The sequence below is a fragment of the Hylobates moloch genome, unplaced genomic scaffold (genome assembly GCF_009828535.3).
Source record: "Hylobates moloch isolate HMO894 unplaced genomic scaffold, HMol_V3 SCAFFOLD_14, whole genome shotgun sequence".
Lineage (NCBI taxonomy): Eukaryota > Metazoa > Chordata > Mammalia > Primates > Hylobatidae > Hylobates > Hylobates moloch.
In genome coordinates this window covers 11,528,838-11,549,840 of record NW_026652289.1, presented here as the reverse complement: position 1 = coordinate 11,549,840, position 21,003 = coordinate 11,528,838, and the positions used below count along the sequence as shown (strand labels likewise).

General features: G+C 44.1%; 1 protein-coding gene across 2 annotated transcripts in view; it reads right to left on the bottom strand.

Annotated features, from left to right (window-relative positions):
* The window catches only part of RCAN1 (regulator of calcineurin 1), a 98,651-nt gene that overhangs the window by 11,209 nt on the left and 66,439 nt on the right, over nt 1-21,003 (bottom strand). The gene's annotated exons all lie outside the window — the stretch shown is intronic.

Sequence of the window (21,003 nt, the reverse complement as noted above, 5' to 3'; positions counted from 1 at the left end):
TTTGAAACTGAGCAATCTAGCCTTTGAAACTGAGCAAAGAAGCATTAACCCATTTATGCCAGAGGTTGCAATTTTTTGAATTTTTGCCATCAGACCTTGGCGATGACCTTGAGCAGTAGGATATAAATAACTCCCACATGCTTAGCGTTCCAATAATGGAACACTAGGCATAAATGGGTTAAGAGGTCCTGCTTAAAGACTCATAAACTAAATGTTAAAAAAAAAAAAAGGAAAGGAAGAAGAAATAGAAAGAATGTACACTATAATCGAAAGGGAAGATGCAGGGAAGATGCCTGGTTTGGAGAAGTGCACTGGGATGCAAGACTGACTCTAGTTCTTTCAAAAGGCTGCAACTCTTGAACCTTCTAAGTATTTTACCAGTTTAGATCCCTATGGCAGCCTGGGTCCTATGTTCTTCTCACTCTCTCCAATTTTATTATCACCTAAAAGCACTCAAGTCATTTAAGCATTCTCTGATTTAGGGGCACACAGGGACAGCTCTCAAGCTTCCAGAAGTTAAATGGAATCCTGCCATTCACATTTAAAAATTAACTTCAAAGAATCATTAAAGTCAGCCAATAATTTAAAATACATGCAAGAGGAAGAAACAAAGCAGGGCATTTAGCCTTCCAAAAAAGGAAAAGCAAAGTCCTCTTGGATGAGTGAGTGTTGCTTAATTTCAACGCACTGTGCCTTGCTGCCAACTGTAGAGTTATGTAAGAAACCAGTTACAGTGTTTGCTTTGCCAAATTATCCATAACTCCTAACCTGAAAAGATATAAATGCATGTATTCCAAAAAAGTGTAGAATACTGAACAATGCAACATGCGTCAAACACCAAGGGGAAGTGGTCATCCTGGATGATGCTTCAAGAGGGAATGTGTATGCTTGCGTGCTGCATTTTCAGTACAGGGAACCTTTGTCTGTCCAGCGGGCAAATGAAGATTGTGGTGGTGGGCAGGAGAGGCTAAGGGGAAACAGAGGTGGGGGCAGCAGACACAGTCCTGCATTCTACTTTTCCAGAGGGGCTTGGAACTTCTCTGATGTTCCCTCTCCCTCTCCAACTCTTTGTCTCCCCCTTTTCTCTTCTCCTGGCATGCACCTGGGCAAATTCCATTAAAAGGTGATCCGAAGAGACAGAAGAGGCTAGTTTAGACACAACAGGCTAATTTAACTGTCTTCTTTTCTCTTTTAAAATCATGACACAAAGTTCCAGCTCAATTTTGTGGGCAAATCTCAAACATCTCTGTTCATCTGAGACAACAGTATGGGCTCACCCGAATTTACAATTTTGATTTCGTTATATGGATGGAAAAAGAAAAAAGAACAGTGAGGTATTTGAAGATTGTTCAACTGTCTTTGCTCATAGAAATGATAAATCTTTCACTAGATTGCCCCAAAACATGTAATTCTGTATCTACCTTTGAAATGATCAGTTCTATCTATCTGAATTGAATTTAGTAAACTTGAGCACTTCCATTTTTAGATCAGGAGTAAGAGCTGGTCAAAATGGTGGCTGCCATTTTGTAGGGAGACTGGAATGCATGTTCTCTGGCAAAACAAATCACTGGTTCACAAATTGTACTAGAGCCCTGGACTGGGGGAGGGCACTTAGGATCTGCCACCTTGGTTTTCCTTGGCTAAAATGTGAGAGGTATGGGGCAGATTTGAGTTTCCAAAGTGCGTCTTGCTGAGTAGCAGGAATCCTTAGTGATACTTGGACACTCTGGTTGGCCAACAGGGCAAAGCACAGGGTTTCCTGGAACACCTGTCCCTGTACCCATAGGGTAAGACTGCCTTATGCTCATGTCAATGCCTCCTCATCTGCTCATCTGACAATTCTTGCTAAGAAAGTCTGTCTTTGACTGCATGTCTATTATACGTGAACTTGCATTTCTAAAGGTCCTATGCAAATGAATTTACTTTATAAATAGTGATTCTCCCCACTGAGAATAAAAATGGATCCAAAGCAAGTATTTAAAAAGTTGACTTTTCTACTTGTATATTCCTTGTGGTTTTGGAGGCAAGTATATTCCTGATTCTTGCTTGCTGGTTGGATGTGAGTGATCTGAAGAAAGCAGTGCCCACAGCAAGACCTCTGATATGGTTTGGCCGTGTCCCCACCAAAATCTCAACTTGAATTGTATCTCCCAGAATTCCCACATATTGTGGGAGGGACCCAGGGGGAGGTAATTGAATCATGGGGGGCCAGTCTTTCCTGTGCTATTCTCGTGATAGTGAATAAGTCTCACGAGATCTGATGGGTTTATCAGGGGGTTTCACTTTTGCTTTCTCATCATTTTCCCTTGCTGCCGCCATGTAAGAAGTGCCTTTCACCTCCCGCCGTGATTCTGAGGCCTCCTCAGCCATGTGGAACTATAAGTCCAATTAAGCCTCTTTTTCTTCCCAGTCTTGGGTATGTCTTTATCAGCAGTGCGAAAATGGACTAATATAGTCTCATTAGAGCTCTTGAGAAGCATTCTAAAACCTGCACTCAACATGATAAAACTGAACCCAGAAGTTAAAGTAAATGAATGTTTTAGTCAACTCAGAGCTTTAGATGTTTTGCATTTCTTCCACGCACACCATGAAAATCATAAATGAGTCTTTTTAACCTGCATTTGCCTCCTCTGGCTCCAAACAGTTTCCATTAGGAAGTTTCTATTTTTGGTGAGGAAAAATTAAGGTTTATGATGGATTCCATCATTCCCATTACAGCATTCTGAAAGCATCATTAGGATGACTTCAGCACATCCATTATGAACTCTAAGGAGTTGACAACTGCACCAAGAATGTGCCCCCTGTGAAGCTGTCTACAACGTGAACTGACCAAAGACAGAAACTGAGTTTTGACTTCCAACACTGAGCAAAAAATGGGGCAACTTGCAAAGGCTCTCTTGTGAATGAAAATGACGACAGTTACATTTTATTTCAGTTTTTTGCTTCTAAGATAGTGAAATACTGTTTTTTTGTTTTTTTGTTTTTGAGACAGTTTTGCTCTTGTCGCCCAGGCCGGAGTGCAGTGGCGTGATCTCGGCTCACTGCAACCTCTGCCTGCTGGGTTCAAGCAATTCTCCTGCCTCACCCTCCCAAGTAGTTGGGATTACAGGTGCCTGCTACCACGCCCAGCTAATTTTTATATTTTTAGTAGAGATGGGGTTTCACCATGTTGGTCAGGCTGGTCTCAAACTTCTGACCTCGTGATCCACCCACCTCGGCCTCCCAAAGTGGTAAAGTAGTTTTACTGTTACTTCATATGTGTAACCGTTCCCTATAGAATGTGGAGGATTGTTCCGCAGCCTAAGTTACTATACAAAAACAAAACAAAACGAAACAAAAACCCCACAAGGGTTTGCTCTCTTCCTCATCTTTATCACTTTGTGGTCGTTACTAACTAAGGAGAGGGTTCTTATTCTCAACTTGTAAGAAGGATTAATATCAAATTCAGAGTTGTGGAGAGGATTGATCTAGTGATGGAGGCAAAGTGCCGAGCACAATGCCTGAAACACAGGTGGCGGCTAAAGCACGTCAGTTGCCTTTCTATTTATCATTTCATCGATAAAGATATTGAGGTTCAGAGTGGCCCACACTATGTTTAGGAGAGCCAGAACTCACTCTGGGCTTTTCATTGCAGATTCCATGCTTGTTCCAAGGAACTATGCACACCTTGGGCCAATGCCCTGTGGTACCGTAGCTCATTTCCCCATCTCTCTGGATGGTCCAGGGCACCTTGGATGTCCTCCTATGTGCCCTGCAGGTCCACAGAAAGTCCTGTAGGTTCTCTATCCCATCCTTCACCTTGCATAGTGCTGCAGGCAGGCAGCCCTCAGCAACTGTAATATCTTCCCAACTGGCCTCGCTTGGCCAGTGTCTTACCGCCCCAACATAATGTGCAAGTCTGACACATAAAAATCCCTGATGCTGACCAAGCTCGGTCACGTTCCTCTCCTGCTGTATAAACTTCAGTGATAAGCACCGTTCCTGCTGTAGCCCAGGCAGACTGTTCAAGGTCGTCTTGTGTCTTTCTTGTCACATATCCTGCCAGTGCTGCTCTCACCTTTATGTTCCTCTAAGACAAATGGCTTATGTGCCTCAAAACACACTCCCCTCTTCTCTTCCGAGTCTCTGCTCGTGCTCTCCCTCTCCCTGGATTATTCCTCCTTTCTCCCTTTTCCTTTCCTTCCTTATTTTAAGATTGAGCACAGGCATGTCGTTCTCCAGGAAGCCAACCATGACCCCCCGTGTTAAAAAAAATATTATTCAATGATGCCTGCTGACGCCCGACAAGGCAGACTTTATTCAGGACCACCACGATGGGTACAGGGACCACCACAACCAGGTCTTGCAGTGGGGGCTGGAGGCAGGGGTAGATTGAGCTTAACTCCGAATACAGCATGGCCAAGGAACAGTGTCAGGGTCAGTGGTGGAAAATTACTAAGAGGAGGCATCGGGGTAAAGAGGACTTTGGCTAAGCTGACATAATAGGATTCTTGCTGAAGACAGGCCCGGGTGATCAGACATCACCTGGGGGATGGTAGCAGATGAAGAACCCAGTCAGATATTAAGGGTGGGGGGCTCCTGTTAAACTGACTTTGCGAGGTTCTTTGCTAAAACTGGGTTTTATAAGGAAGTCCACAGGTGAGCCTAGGAAAAGGTTAAAAAACCTGACCCAAGTTTGGCCAAGCAAAAAATTTTTGTCACCCCAAACCCACTCACATACCCTTGTCCAAGGTTTGTTCAGCACTCTCCAAACTTCCTACGTCTGTCCCTAGCACTGTGCTCAATTCAGTAGGTGACCACCTATGTGATGACACCCTGGTTCTAAACTGTGAACCTCCTGATGGCTTGAGCCACATCTTATTCCACTTGATAGTCCTGGTGCTAGTACAAAATAGTCTCTCAAAAATGCCAGCTAAAGAAACAAACTGATGTCTTTCTTCCTGTCACTGTCGCCCACTGGTTCTATTTTGATCACATAGAACTAAAAACTAGTTCCTCTCTGACACAAGAGTCATTCATACATTTGACAACAGATGTCATCTCATTCACATGTCCATTCATTTGAGCAGCAAATACTGAATAGCATTTTACATGACAGGTATGATTGCAGACACTCCAGAAAAGAATAGATAAATGAAGTGTAAACCCTGACACTAAGATGAGTAGAACTTTGGATAGTTTTCCTAGATCTTACCTTCTCCATTGTAAATTCCAACCCCCCACTGCCCACCTTATCAGTCTCATTTAAACAAATATTTTTAAAATTTGATAATACAGTCATATGATAAAAAACAAAATCAACTTTTTTTTTTTTTTGAGACGGAGTCTTGCTCTGTTGCCGAGGCGTGATCTTGGCTCACTGCAGGCTCCGCCTCCCGGGTTCACGCCATTCTCCTGCCTCAGCCTCCCGAATAGCTGGGATTACAGGCGCCTGCCACCACGCCCAGCTAATTTTTTGTATTTTTAGTAGAGATGGCGTTTCACCGTGTTAGCCTGGATGGTCTCGATCTCTTGACCTCATGATCCGCCCGCCTTGGTCTTCCAAAGTGCTGGGATTACAGGCGTGAGCCACCGCACCCGGCCCCAAATATACTTAAATAGGATGCACTGAGAAAGCTATTCCTACCTCTGTCCCTGTCCACTCCATTCTCACTCTGCCTGTTAGGTGTAACCTCATTTTTTAAAACTCATTTTTATTATTTTGGTTTTTTTTAAATCAAATAAAAGCAATTAATTTCCCCCACTTTAAGTAAATAAAAGGTAACATGCTATATTTAAACCAAACAAACTTTCAATGACTTCCCTTTGCTCCTGAAGTTGAACCTGAGCCTTCTGGTTCATATGCATTCATGCATCCCTCCATTTATTCATTCATTTGTCTAAACACTGTTCTAGGTACTAGGAATTCAAATACGAACAAAACAGACAAAACTCCCTGCCCTCTTGGAGCTTACATTCCAGATGGGGAAAAAAGACACAAAACAAGATAGATAGGTACAATCCACAGTATGTTTAGACAGCCTTTGAGTGTGGGCAACAGAGAAGTGTGGAGGGGCAGAAAAGCTGGAAAAGTGGTGAAAGCGAGCCCGGCCAGGGAAGGCATCCTTGAGAAGGGGACATGCGAGTGCATGAGGACCTGAAGCAGGTAGGGGAGTGAACCGTGGGATGCTGGGGAACAGCATTCTGGCCCAGGGAACAGCAGGTGCGGAGGCCCGAGGCAGGAGAATCTGGCATGCTGCAAGCACAGCAAGGAGGCTCAGGGTGGCTGCAGAGGAGGGTCATGGAGAAAGTGGTTGGGAATGAGGACAAGAGAGACCTTTAGCCATTGGAAGGACCCTGGCTTGTATTCTACAGAAGTGGGAGCCATAAGGGGGTTTGAGTGAAGGTTAGCATGGTCTGTTACGACATGATTTCTATATTACAGAAGTACTCTGGTGTCTGCGTTCAGAATACAGTGAAGGGGTGAGGGGGAAGCAAGGTGCCCATGAGGAGGCAGCTGGGGCAGGCAGGGCAGTGGGACCTTCTTCTTCAACCATGTGTCCACACCTCCTCCAGGGACCCCCTCTGCAGTACCCACTTTCTAAAGCTCCTCAGCCAGCTCCTCCCTGTCTCATTCCTGCCTGTTGAACACTTATTCATCCTTTAAAGCCCATCATTAAGTCCAATTCCTCCAGGAGCTCCCCCATCCCCCGACTAAGTGTTCTTTCCCTCCTTTAACCTGGTGACTCCCACCTCCTGCTGTCACCATAGTCTGCTTGGCATCATAGTCATGTTGGGAGTTGGCAATCTTCACACTACAATAAAAGCTTCATGAGGACAATGCGGCTTGTTCTGCAGCTCCCCAGAGATGTAGATAAAAGCTTGTGCAAGTCAATGACACCAAAATTCAGAGAACTGCACCAGTGGGGGCTCATCTGATGCAAGCCAAGAGCCAGAATTCACCAGGGCATCAAAAGGCCATGGCTGCTGGTGTGACAGACTGAAAGGCAGCCTTTGTCTGTGGTTTGAGCAAAGGCCAGGCCATTCATTGTGGTCACAGGAGGTGGTGTAGGGTTGTGACGACATTTCTCACAGGCCTCAGGGGAAGCGCTGTGCTTGAGGGCCACATGTGTGCTCTGTGGGTGTCACATTCCCGGATGTGCTTCCTATGTCCTTGCTGTGGGGGGCCTAGCAGGATGCCAGGCACTGGCCCGCACCATCACATGGAGACTGGGAGGCCCGACTACATGGATACTGCAGAGGGCCAGGGTTCTTCTTATGGGTACACCGCAGAGGTCTCCAGCACCAATCCCATGACAAGAGGAAGAGCAGAGTCAACTGGATGCATGTCCACCTTAAGGACCTGTCTTTAGGGCATGTTTCATAAAGTATCCAGCATATAGGAGAATTTGTATAGAATTTACAAATAAGATGCTTTACTGGCAGATGTACTAAAAATCTTTTACCAAGGAGGTTCATAATCCAAAACATTTGGAGACCATGTGTTTAAGCAATAGTGTGATTAAATTCCCAGTTTTCTTTAGGCTTTTTCATGACAAGCAAGTGTAAGAAAGAGAACAGAAGAACATTCTTCTTGATATCGTTAAAGGAATTTCTATTTTTGTTCATTTTTAGGAAAATCAGGAAATGGGCTCAGGAGTGTATTTCTCTTAGTACTGCTTTCTTACTGGTAAAATTTGCTTGGCTACAGGGAAGTGATATAAAGCAAAACACATAACCTTTTTTTTTTGATGGGCTTTGAAGGCGTTAACCAGAATGCCCTGGAGAAAATACGGGAGGTGCTGGTTCTCCAGCTACAGAGAATGACAACTAAGAATTCTAAACCTGAAATAATGAAATTGTTTAAAAAAAACACTGAAGTTTAATGAGTATTAATCTTCTGTAAGAAAACACAATAACTGATATTAAACTTCAGCCAGGCACAGTTCTGATACTTTGAAAAAAAATAAGAAACCCTGAAGTATCTTTTGATACTTTGCCTGAATTACTACAAGAGAGTTTACAAATATGTATTTCTGGGATAACACAGAACTTTTATTCCTTAGATAAAAAATCTGAGTGGCTGATTTACGCCAGTGACCAAAATGATGGCTGCAATTATGCCTGCTCTATATTCATGTTGTTAAAGGTGAAAATGCTAAAGACTTTTTTTTAGCAGAATGGTGATCATGATCGTTAACACTTATAGTAGAAATAAAAAAAATCCAAGTACAAAGAAAAAAAAGAATAAGGAAGAGAAGAAAAAAAGAAAATAATTGGGGAAAAAACAGGGAGGAAGAGTGTGTACAAATGTACATCTTAAGACTGAGGTCACAGTTCACACTAGATTTCAACTTGTTTGTTAAATTCCATGTGCACTCAGAATTCCATTAACTCTTATTCCGTATTGCCTCAATCTTTCCTTAATATGTAAAGGTTAACCACCCCACTGTAACTTCTTGGAAACGCACTGCTTGCAATGTTTAAGATGAAAAAATAGCCATAGGCAAATCAAAACTCTACTTAATGACTTGGAGACCAGCAGATGAGGATTAGGGGAGGTAACATTTATTTGGAGATTACTGGGGCCAAAGCCACCCTAATTAATTACTCTTTATTTGCTCTCTCTTTCCAGAGCCATCTTGCTTTAATTACTGACTTCAATTTCTGCTTTGATGCCATTCTCAGCCAGGGGCACAGTACTGCAGCAGCAAAAACCTGGGGAAGAACAGTCGCCCAGGAGTGGCCTGGCTGTGGTCCACTCAGGCCCAGTGATCACCAGTGTCTGGTTAGCCCTCATCCCTGCGCTAAGCAGCTTTCACAACCCCACAGCTGGTTCATTCTCAACAAATCAGGCCTTCACACGCAAAGTAGGAATTCTACTTTCTAGGGTTAATGCTGCCTGGAAAACCTTTTACTTCCGCTGCAGGATTCCATACTCTCCTTGGAAGAAGTGACACAACGGCTTCCTGGGAGAGCAGAGGCCGGGTCTCGTTCGAGGAGATTCTCCCAGGGAGGCTGGCGCAGTGCGGGGTTCCAGGCACACACCACGCCGGCACCTGGTGAATGGCTGGCTGAATGTCAGTGGAGGAGTAAAGGTGAGAGGGTCATAGAGGAAAGGGGGAAAAAATGAGCAAGATCAAAATCTGCAACTCTTCAATAAAGACAGAAAAGCCAGTTCTGAATGGCTTCGCTAAATATCATTTGTATCCACACCCAGTTTCAAAACTCAAGAGGCAGGTCAGAAATGGTTTTCTGTTGTTGGTTTGTTTGTTTTTTTTTTTCACCAAGTGCTGGGAGAAAAGTGAGTTATGTGCTCTTACCTGCTATTTCCATTACCATACATACACACACCCTGTTTCCATGTCTGTAGTTGAGAAGTCCCAGTAGGGCACTACAAATGCTTTCTTTCTACACTTGGACTGCATTCTTTGCTGATGACTTAAAAGCCTGATAACAAGTCACACGAGGAAGCATGTCCTGTCATCTTCATGAGGGTCACCAATGATTCAAAAGATACTTAAGGAACAGTAAACTACACACGAAGAACAAGCAAGACCCCACCACAACCTGGACATTATCTCTGTCCACCCAAAGAGAGAACAACTGTGCCAGCCTGGTTCATCAGGAAAATCTAGGTGTTCCCGTTAAGTGACTAAAATGTGGGCACACGTCTTTGCACCGAGTATCTGATTCCTAAGAGCTGTTCCCTTTCCATCAGGCTTAGAATGGCCCAGTTAGTTTTCTCCTGGTGAACTGTAGCCCATTAACATTGACGGAAAATTAGTTGTTAATATTTAAAAATTGGGAGGTGTCACACAGAAATAGAACTTCTGACCTCTTTTTGGTGGTGGTGGCGGTGGGAGATGTGGCGACCCTGGGCCCAGAGCTCCATTTCACTGTGGCCAAGCAGATGCCCCTTGTTGGGGAACCCATGGTCTCCAAACACCCCAGGCCCCATCGCCGTCTGTGGTCTACTCGCCCCTCCACCGATGATGGCTGCTGGCTGACCAGCCCCCAGGGCATTTCAATTTGTGGCTTAATTTGGTAATTCATCAAAAACAGATTAGTCACCTGCTAGGGCCAGCCATGGTGCGAGGTGCCAGGCATACAGGCAGAGAAGTTTACCCAGCTCTGGGGCTCAAGCTGTTCTATGCCTAACAATTTACACCGAATTATACATGTAGAGGGCATGGCCCTCACTCCCACATGGCAAGTCTGTGCGTGTGTGTGTGTACTTATTTTTTCATCTGGCCCATTTATGGGCATATTGCAGTCTCATGGGTGGACTCCCTGGGCATCTGTGAAATGTTGTCTCCCACCCCTGAAATTATGCTGTAAATGCCAGGGAATGGTGGTGACATGGTTATAGCGATGATCTTGATTCTGCTCAAACATAAACCACAGTTGGTTTCTTTAGCAATTATTAAGAAATGATTGGGCCATATCAGAGGAAGACAGAGGAAGAATCTGAACTGTAATTCTCTTACAGATTTCTACAGAATTAGCTCATGATTCATGGAGGCAAAAAAAGTTTTGTCAGGACTGGCATTAGAAGACACAGAAAAACAATTTGAAAGGAGCCTGAGGTCCAGGTGTTTTCAGAGTGTGGTCTTTAAGATAGTTTCTTAAAAGATCATTCTGAGAAGACAGCATTTTAAACTGCTCTTGTACAGATCTATGGTACATTTTATTTCTTATGTTGAAAATGATGGGAAGATTGTGCCTGTTTCATCCATTTAAGAAACCCTCCCTGTTGGTCCAAGCCACCGTGGGCTCTTCCATCCTGAGGGAGGACACAGTGGCTCTACTGTCCTCTGTAGAGGTGAAATTATGTGGCACATACTGTGATCAACCACAGCTACCTGCCATCTCCCCAGCCAATTCCCTACCCACTCCCCGTCATGGTTACTGGCCGCTTCCAGACTCTAAGACAGAGGTTCTTGCGCAGGGGAGGTTATTAGGACGAGTGGTGGGGAGGGGAAAGGAAACTGGGCAGAGAGAGAGTGAAGCTACCAAGTGGTCCTAGTGGAAGCCTAGCCGACTCTACGGGGAGCTTTGAGGATGAGACGATTCTTGTTGGAGCAGGAGGACCAGGCCTTGATACTCCCATGTTGGCCAGTTTTGAGAAGGGGCTACCCTGAGAAGGGGGTGGAACTTGGGCAAGGTGGCTTTGCTCTGCCCCAACGGGGCTGACTGTCAAGGGAGGCTGGGAGACAAATTCTGTTTTTCTGAAGTGACCTGGGGTGTGTCACTGTGACCAGTGCACCGACCAGCTAACCGACCAACCCACGAGGCCCAAGCTCAAGGAATTAGAAGGCTCCAGACTTGCACCTTAAGTTAATCATCTGAAATCTCAGAAATGTGACAGCCTTTAAACTGAACACCACAAAAATGCTGCTTATTCCACTCCAAATCATTAGCTCATCATCCATGTAAGGAGCTTCAAGAGGAATATCGGTAAGATTAGCGGTAAACTCAAACAGTTTAAACTTTCAGTATAAACCGCATCAACTCAAGTCCTGAATACTGACTCAACAATTTCACTCCTAGGAATTTATTCTAAAGAAATCCTCATGGCTGTGGGCAAACATTTAGATGCAAATATGTTCCTGCAAGGCAAATAAAATATGCAAAAATATAGTTTTATGTAAATAAAATACATCAAGATCGGTGATCAGATAATACACATGCTAAATTCATTCAGTAGACTATAGAGCCACTCACAGTAAGGAGGTGAAAACTAATGACATAAAAGGATGTTCAAGACTTGCTGTTAAGAGAAAAAAACAGGTTACAAAGCCATGTTTATTGTTCTCATTTTGGTGAAAAGAAAGAATATGAGTGATAGTATTAGAAGACTCCTGTGTTTTTCTTCTTGATTATTTGGATTTGGATTATTTAGATTCTAGCATGAATTTCCACAATGAACACTTATTACTTTTATAATAACAAAAAAGCTTCTCCTTTCCCCTGCCCTCACTAGATGCTATATATCAATGGTCAAGGTAACCGTGGTTAACAGACACACTATGTAAGGGTAAAGGTTAGTTGGAGAGAAAATTGACTTCCCCTGTTTTTGTATAGTGGTTTGGTATCATGGCCTTTAATTTGTTTGCACTGTATCTGTTATGCACAATCTCTAAACCTGCTCTTTTTAACCCATTAACATTTTGGAGTGCTAGTTATTGAAAGAATCCTACTTCACACCTAGAAACAGGGATTTCACCAGAAAATACTGATTTTGTCTTTCTTTGATTACCTCTCCTGCCTACCATCTTTATCTGGTGAAATTCTCATTTAATCAGTATTGTTGGCTGAGCCATTCTCACTGGAGTCAGGGCTGTCTGAGTGCCAGGGGACACGCATCTGAATTGTTTCTTGTCACTGCCATGTCCCTACATCTATTTCTTGCTCACCTGCATTATTTTCCCCATTCTTCTTGCAGTCCCAGAATCACATCCAAGCCCCTTTTCTTTCTCCCTGGATGGCCCCTTCCTCTGAATCTTCTTTCTAACAAGACTGGAACGTTACGTGATAAACTTCTCCCCATTACAGCATTAATGATGACAGTTGTTTAATATACAAGGCCTTCCCAGAGAATTTGTATTTAATCAGCAAATTCTGGAGATCAGTCTGCATCTCAAAGGAATGCATTGCTAAGGGGAAAATTCCAGGCAGTAAGTCAGTTACAGGGGAAAATTCTCTGCACAGGTGGGCTCTTCCGGAGCTGGGTGCTGCCTACATATTGTTCAAGCACCTACACTGAGCAGATTCTTACATGGACTGACTGGGATTAAGAGCAGACTTCCAAGAAATCGCTCATGTTTCCATTCATTCAACCACCATTTGTTAAAGATCTGCCACGTGACTTCTCAAACTCCTTGGCTGGGTAAAATTACCCCTAGTTCTTAGTATTTACCACACTTTAATTGATTTCCTTCACTGAACTAAGGGTAGACCAAGCCAGAGACCCTGGAACCCTTAAAACCCTTCATAAATGTTTGTTGAACAAACGCATTCTGCCAAGTAACTGACTCTTCCTTAGAGATATAAAGACGAGGAAGGTATGGTTATTCCTTCAAAAAGCTCACAGTGGGCCAGGTGTGGTGGCTCATGCCTGTAATCCCAGCACTTTGGGAGGCTGAGGCGGGCGGATCATGAGGTCAGGAGTTCGAGACCAGCCTGACCAACATGGTGAAACCCTGTCTCTACTAAAAATACAAAAATTAGCCAGGCGGGGTGGCACGCACCTGTAATCCCAGCTACTTGGGAGGCTGAGGTAGAAGAACCGCTTGAACCTGGGAGGTGGAAGTTGCAGTGAGCCGAGATCGCACCACTGTATTCCAGCCTGGGTGACAGAGCGAGACTCTGCCTCAAAAAGAAAAAAAAGCTCACAGTGAACTCAATCAAGAAATACTAAGCCATGACCAGGTGCTCAGTAGTCTACTAGGGCCTCTAAAAGCCTCAGTTTCTGTCCCTACAGGGGCTTAAGATGGAAGCTTGAGTGACAAGACTGCAGCTCCAGTGATAATATAAATGATCTCTCTTGTGTGTCACAGATGCTCAGAGCTCAGGATACTAGAAGTGGAGTGTAGCAATCAGAAAAGTCTAGCCAGGTATACAAGAATCCCATCTCAACCTCCAATTAGTCCAGTTACAAAAAGTCCTACCAATGAAGGACTTGAGAATAGGGTTAGGCTTTAAATAAGTGGGAAAAAGATATACCTCTGCATTTCCTCATTACTACCCAAAAAGAAAAGGTATAAGGAAAGCTTTCCCCAATCAACCTACACAAGAATCTGCTCAGTGTAGGTGCTTATACTAGTTAGTTAACGTTCTACTATCATCCACTGTCATGTGGCATCAAATAAGCAGGTGCTTTTATTAAAGGACATATATACTTTATTCATTTTGAACAAATTTGATGGCTTGTATTTTTTTGCATGGCACTGGTTAAGTGCTAATATCTGTTAACGGATGTCCTGTATTTTTTAGGAAATCCTACCTTTGCATATTTTATTTAAAAAATAAATGCTATTTGGGGGCGGGAGCAATGGCTCACGCCTGTAATCCCAGCACTTTGGGAGGCTGAGGTAGGTGGATCACAAGGTCAGGAGATAGAGACCATCCTGGCTAACATGGTGAAACGCCATCTCTACTAAAAACACAAACAACTAGCCAGGCGTGGTGGCGGGTGCCTGTAATCCCAGCTACTCGGGAGGCTGAGGTAGGAGAATGGCATGAACCCAGGAAGTGGAGCTTGCAGTGAGCTGAGATCGCGCCACTGCACTCCAGCCTGGGTGACAGAGTGAGACTCCATCTCAAAAAAATAAAATAAGATAAATAAATACAAATTTTTTAAATGCTATTCATGCAACACATTTTTTAAATTTTGGTAAGGACATCAAAATAAATATATTAGACAAAATCTTATGTTTCTGCATACACCCAAATTTGGGCTTGGAAAGTGCCTATAAACAGAGGTGAGGTGGGGAGGATGCCATGTGTGGTGTGGTGGGATGTCACAGGTAGCTATGATAAAGACAATTCTGGAAGAACAAATTCTCTGAAGATGGCTGCAACACTGTCTCCTACTCCACGTGCTCTCCTACAGCTTTGCCATTCCTGTTGGGAGAAGCAATGTATGTCCCCTGCCCTTGAATGTGGAGGACCTTTGTGAGTGCCTCAAGTGACACTATATGGTGGAAAAGACACCAAGTTTAGGTCATAAAAAGCCATGCCCTTCTGCCTTGTTCTCTCGGGGCACTTCCTCTTGGAACCCAGTTGCCCACCATGCTGTCAGGAAGCCCAAGCAGCCCATGAAGAGGCCCATACAGAGAGGAACTGAGGCTGCTGGCCCAGAGCTCTGGCTGAGCTCCTCACTGGCAGCTGGTATTTTTGCAAGCTATATAAGTGTGACACCTTGAGAGTGGACCCTCCAGTCACCAGCCAAGGAAACCCAGAGGATGATGCATGGAGGAGAGAAGAATCATCTCTGTGCATACTGCAGATTCACAAGCAAAACAGATGACTATTGTTATTTACAGCCATTACGTTTTGGGTGGCTTGTTGTGCAGCAATAGTAACTGGAACAACATTTCTGCAATGGGCAGAAGTGGCAAGGATTGTAACTCATTAGACTCAGAAGGCGAGGTCACCTGAGTAAGCAGGGTCCTTAGTGGAACAGTGGGTGTAAGAGGAAGGAGAGATGGGTGGGTGTGGGACTTCTTGCCATCTACATATGTAGGGTCTGCCTTTTACCTGCACATCTGTGAGAGGTGTACAACAGAGGTGTAGAAGTATGGACTCTGGAGCCAGGCCACCTGGGTCTGAACCTGGTGTTCCATTTCTTAGCTGTGTGACCTTGGGCAAGGTTCTCAAGTCCCATGTGCTTCAGGTTCTTCATCTGTAAAGAGGATAATCACAGGACCTACCTCATGTGGTGGTGGTGGCACAAACTGATCTAATGCCTACACTGAGTCTTGGTGCATAGGAAGTTTCTATGAAAGTGTTCACTGTTATGATCCACATAGGTGTGGGCCTCAGACTGTGAGCCGGGCTGAATGACAGCCTCTCCCTAGTCCCTGGAGCTTGTAAATATGTTGCCAAACATGGAAGAAGGGACTCTGCAGGTGTGACTAAGCTAAGGATCTAGAGACTAGGAGATGATGGATTACCAGGGTGGGCCCAGTGTAATCAAAGTGTCTTTATAAGCAGGATACGGCAGGGTTGGAGTCAGAGATGGAGATAGGATGATGGAAGCAGAGATTCGAGTGATATGGGGCCATGAGCCAAGGAATGTGGGAGCCTTTGGAACCCAGGAAAAGGCAAGGAAATGGATTTTGCCCTAGAAGAAATGCAGCCAGGCTGACCCCTGATTTTAGCCCATTGAGACTGATTTTGGAGTTCGATCTCCAGAACTGTACAGTCATAAATCTGTGCTGTTTTCAGCCACTAAAATTGTTTGGTAATCTGTTACATCAGCAACAGGAAGCAAATACAAATTTAAGACTGGAGAAAGGTAGCTTTATAGAACATCCAGCAGCTAGAATGTTCAAAAGAAGTTGGGCTTTGGAATCAATAAACTGCTGTCTTTCTATTTCTTCTTCTCCTGACTTAGGCTTCGAGGGATGACATTTTCTTTTTGATCCTAGCACGTGAAGTGGCCAAAGCTCAGGCTTGGGTGGGCCTGGGCAGGAACCCTGGCTGCAGTCCTTACTTGCTGGGGGTCCTCAGTTAACTGGTGGTGCTGGCCAGGATGACCACAATGGCACTGACAGCCAGAGTCAATTGCCTTGCTAGCCATTCAGAGTGGTCAGTGCCCATGAGGTACCAGTTACTATGTACTATGAATATTACCTGTAGACTGAATCCTGTGAACTTCAGTTTCCTCATTTGCAATTTGGGAACAATCTAAGTCAAAGGTTGTTGTAGAATGTGCATAGGTAGGTGCTTTTCAGACTGTGGCTCCTACAGCAGCAGTAGCTGCCTTACTTGGCAACTTGCCAGAATTCTTGCCCTACCTATTGTGGTAGGCAGAATTCTCAAATGGCCCCATTGGACAAGCTTTTCATGATCCCGGGACTCTGACTATGATGGATTCTGTTTCCACGGTTAGGTTATATCACCCTGGGAGATTCTGTGGGGTGAACACTTAAAAGGGACCGAGCTCTTTCTGAAGTCAGAGAAAGGATGGGAGAGACATTCTCTGTTGCTGATTCTGAAGATGGAGGGGGCCATGTGGCAAGGACTGAGAGTGGCCTCAAGGAGCTAGAGTGGCCATGGGGATCAGAATGTGCTTAGAAGCAGATTCTCCCCAAGAGTCTCCAGACAGGAACACAGCCCAGGAGAGAACCTGTTCCAGCCTTGTTAACCTTGAGGACCTACAGACCTGTCAGCTAAGAAATGGGCATTGTAAGCCACTAGATTTGTAGTAATTTGTCACACAACAATAGAAAACTAATATATATTTACTGAATCAGAAACTCTGCTGGTTTTTGTTTGTTTGAGACAGGGTCTCACTGTGTCACCCAGGCTGGTCTCAATGAGCCTTTGCTGAATCTCTTCCTTGTCAGAGGAGCCCGCTAGTCCCCAAGATAGAAAGTAAAGGAGACCCAGCCCTGCTGTCAGAAAGCACCCACCTCAGGTTGGAGTAAAAGTCACACACGGGACGAGGCTATAAGTCTCAGCAAACAGCAGTGCGAGGGACGCATGTAGAGGAGGGGTGGTGAGGGCACCTTGTGGGCAGGAGAGCCTTTTAAAGGCTGTATGATGTGAACTCCAAGATCTATCCTTGAAGGCCAGGGAGTGGTTGAATAGATGGAGTCCTCTGATTTGTGACTTCATATCTGCAAAGCCTGTGTCATTTACTCCTCACCATCAGTGGAGTGACAGCCGCTGGGACCATGTCTCCTGAGTCCCGTGCCTGCCATCACAGTGCGGGCTGGACCAGCCTTCTTAGTGGGATATGTTCCCCACAGAAAGTAAACCAAGAGGCAAAAGCAAAGCAAAGCTACGAAAGTAGGCTTAGTGTCCCCGCCCCTTGTTTCAGTGTCACCTCAAGTTTGCTTCTTGCTCTCAGAGGGAGATCACAGCATTGCACAACGGGCAGTGTTGACTGTTTGCTGGCACTTGTCATCCACCCTTCCAAAACTTGGGCAGAGGACAATCTGAACACCAGTGTGACAGTTTCAACAAAAGGCTTTGCTAGTACAGTGCCTGAGTGTGGGTGCCCACTGAAAACTAATTTCAGCCTTGACTAAGAAAGGCATCTCAGAAATGAGGAAGTGTATTTTGGGCTCCTGTGGTTTCTGATGAAAAATGCTGCAATGTGGGGCATGGGTGAAAGGGAAACACTGAGAAAATAGATGTGAACCCCAGTATGCTTCCTTGAAGAAGTAGGGGGCTGGCCAGGCCAGGCACAAAGATCCTTTGTGTTCCCCGAGCCTGTGACTTCTCCTGGTGTTTCTCAGCAGTTACACTAATGACATTGTGGAGGAAACAGCTTCTCCTTGCATGGCCTTGCCCCTTGCACTCTAGACTGTTTAGCCTCCCTGCTGGTCAGTCCCCTCTCCCCACAAATGCCAGCAGCTTTCCCCCAGTCCTTTCTGCAACCGCAAAGTCTCCCAAGGATTTTCAAATGCCCTTGGGAGGATAGCGGTACCACCCATGGAGAATAATAACCCTAGGCCCTAAAATTAAACAGGGTGCTCTAACGTTCGAAGAATAGCCCCAGCACACCAAATGCATTCATTTAATTTCTTGTTCAACAGAAAAGAATGACCTCTTTTAATACAGAGCTCCTTTGAAACGTGTCATTTCAAACGAGTCCTAAGAAGATCCTGATATTTGTCTGTATCTTAACCGGATTTCTGTGGGTTGAAAAACACTCATAGAAATGTTGAAGGACGTCAGTCAATCTTTAATAAGACGAGATTCCTCAGAGATACAACATGCTGTTTGACCATCTGAAGGATGCTAAAAGAAAGTGATTTACTGAAATAAAATAGATAACAAACATTTCAGTGACTTAGAAAATGGCAAGAAATCACATCAGGCAAGTTTATATTTTTGCATTAAAAAATCCCCACCTAACAACACTCTCTTCCCTACAACATTTCTTCCCAGCAGGCCAAGAACTTACTAAACTCTGGCTCTAGAAGAAAATAACATTAAAATGCTGACTTTACAGTATAAAGGTATATAGTCTGGCATTTGTTGGCAGTTTTTTATTAGTTTTTTTTTTTTTTTAGAAATGTAAGACTATTTTCTTTGTTTCAAATGAATAGGCTCTAACTTAAAATAATTTACTGTGTAATTAAATTGTCTGAAAAACCCCAACAATGCCATTAACACATTAACAGGTGCACAACTCCCCTCTATTTTAGGAGCTGCTGCAAAGAAGACAGCACGAACATGAACAAGACAAAAAATCACTGCCGCTTAAAAGCAACACTGTCCTAGCAGTTTAAAGACAGACACTGCATGCTCACATACTAACAACAATTATGAGTCTCCAACTCAGAGGGTAGAAGTCAGAAGACACAAACATCCACTGTACCAGGAACTGAAGAATAGGAGGAAGCAGGTTTAGAATAGCAATGGGTTTTTCCCTGAGATGTACATTTTACAAGAAGCATTCAATTCCATTTTAGATATGGAAAAAGAGCATGTTTTTCCCACTAAAAGGGGGAAACAGGAAAAGTATAAGTAGCTTGACCCATTATTACATCCTACCTGGAAAAAAGTTTTTTTAAGTGGAGAAAATGATTAGTCATGAGTGCATGACTTATTAAAAATGACTTTCTGGGTAAGAGAGACCAGAGAATACCTACATGAATAAATCTCTCCCCAAACCCTAGTTTGGGGCCCACACTTTTGCAAGGTCTAAGGTGAGCAAGACAGTAAATTCTGTGGCTGGCGTTTTCTTTGGAACACAAAGGGCCGCAAACAAACTCCGACTCAGCCACAGCCACTACCCCTGCCAAAACTGAGTAGCTGAGGATTCAGCGAAGGCTTCGGGCTCCCGTCACCCCGGTGCCACAGGAGCCTGAGCCCAGGAGCGGGGACTGTCCCACATGCCAAGAGAACAGGGCATATCCAGGAGTCCAGGCCCATCACAGCAGCCAGGTTTTTACCTAGGTCTACTGCTCTTTCCACATCACGGCTTCCCCTCACCTTTCTCCCCCTCCCTCACCTGCTCGCTGCCATGTATGGGAATGCACGCCAGGAAACACACAGTTTTGAAAAACATCATCCCAAGAGAAAAAGGCTGTCATGAAGAGGCCAGGCAAAGGACCTCAATTAAGTACTTTGTCCAATGCTAATGGATTGAATTCTGTTCCCCTAAAATTCACATGTTGCAGTGCTAACACCCAGTGCAATGGTGTCATGGTTTGAATGTGTCCCCCAAAAGTTTATGGGTTAGAAACTTAATTGCCATTTTAACAGTGTTGAGAGGTAGGGCCTTGACAAGGTGAGGAGGCCGTGAGGGCAGAGCCCTGACAAAGGGATTTATGCCATTGTTGCAGGAGTGGGTTAGTTATCGTGGGAGTGGGCTCCTGATAAAAAGGATGAGTTTGGCTCCATGTCCTCTCCCTGTCTCCTGTGCTTGCTTCAGCTTCTGCCTTCTGCCACGCGATGACCTTCACCAGATGCTGGCACTATCCTCTTGGACTTTCCAGCTTCCAGAACCGCAAGCCAAATAAATCTCTTTTCTTTATAAGTTACCCAGTCTGTGGTGTTCTGTTACAGCAACAGAAAATGGACGAAGACATGGTATTTGGAGGTGAGGCCTTTAGGAGGTAATTAGGGTTAGGTGAAGTCAGGCGAGTAGAGTCCTTTTTGCAAGAAGGTGACAGTCTACAAGCCAGGAAGAGAGCCCTCACCAGGAACCAACCATGCTGGCAGCCTAACCTCAGACTTTCCAACATCCAGAACTGTGAGAAATAAATTTCTATTGTTTAAGGCACCTAGAATAGGGCATTTTGTTATAGCAGCCCGAGCAGATGAAGACACCTACCATCACTCAGCTTTGGAACCAGGATTCTGAACCAAAGTCTATAGATCCTATGTTCTTAACAACTGCATTTTACTACTCTTTGAGAAGAACTGAATTCAGACAATCAATGTAATTTCACATTGATTTTCATTACAGTGGACTTTTTGCTTTCAAAGTTACGTATGAAATTTGTTTTGCATGGCTAGATATGTGCTGGATGATTAAGAATTTTATAATTAGCATATCAATAATCAAATCAGTTTTTCTAATAAAATGACATGTCTGATTTCTGCAAAAGCTCTTCAGTGTCCTCTCAAACTGAGAAAGCTGGAAAGTAGACTTTTCAAAAGAGTAAAAATAATAATAAAAAAAAGTTAAGGCAGTACCGCTGAGAATTTAAATTCTCTGCTATGTCGAAATTTTTGAAATATAAAACTTTTAAAAACAGTTTTATTGAGGTATACCTTACATCCCATTTTAGCACTTGTAAAATCTTTGTCTTTAACTGTATTGTGACAGAA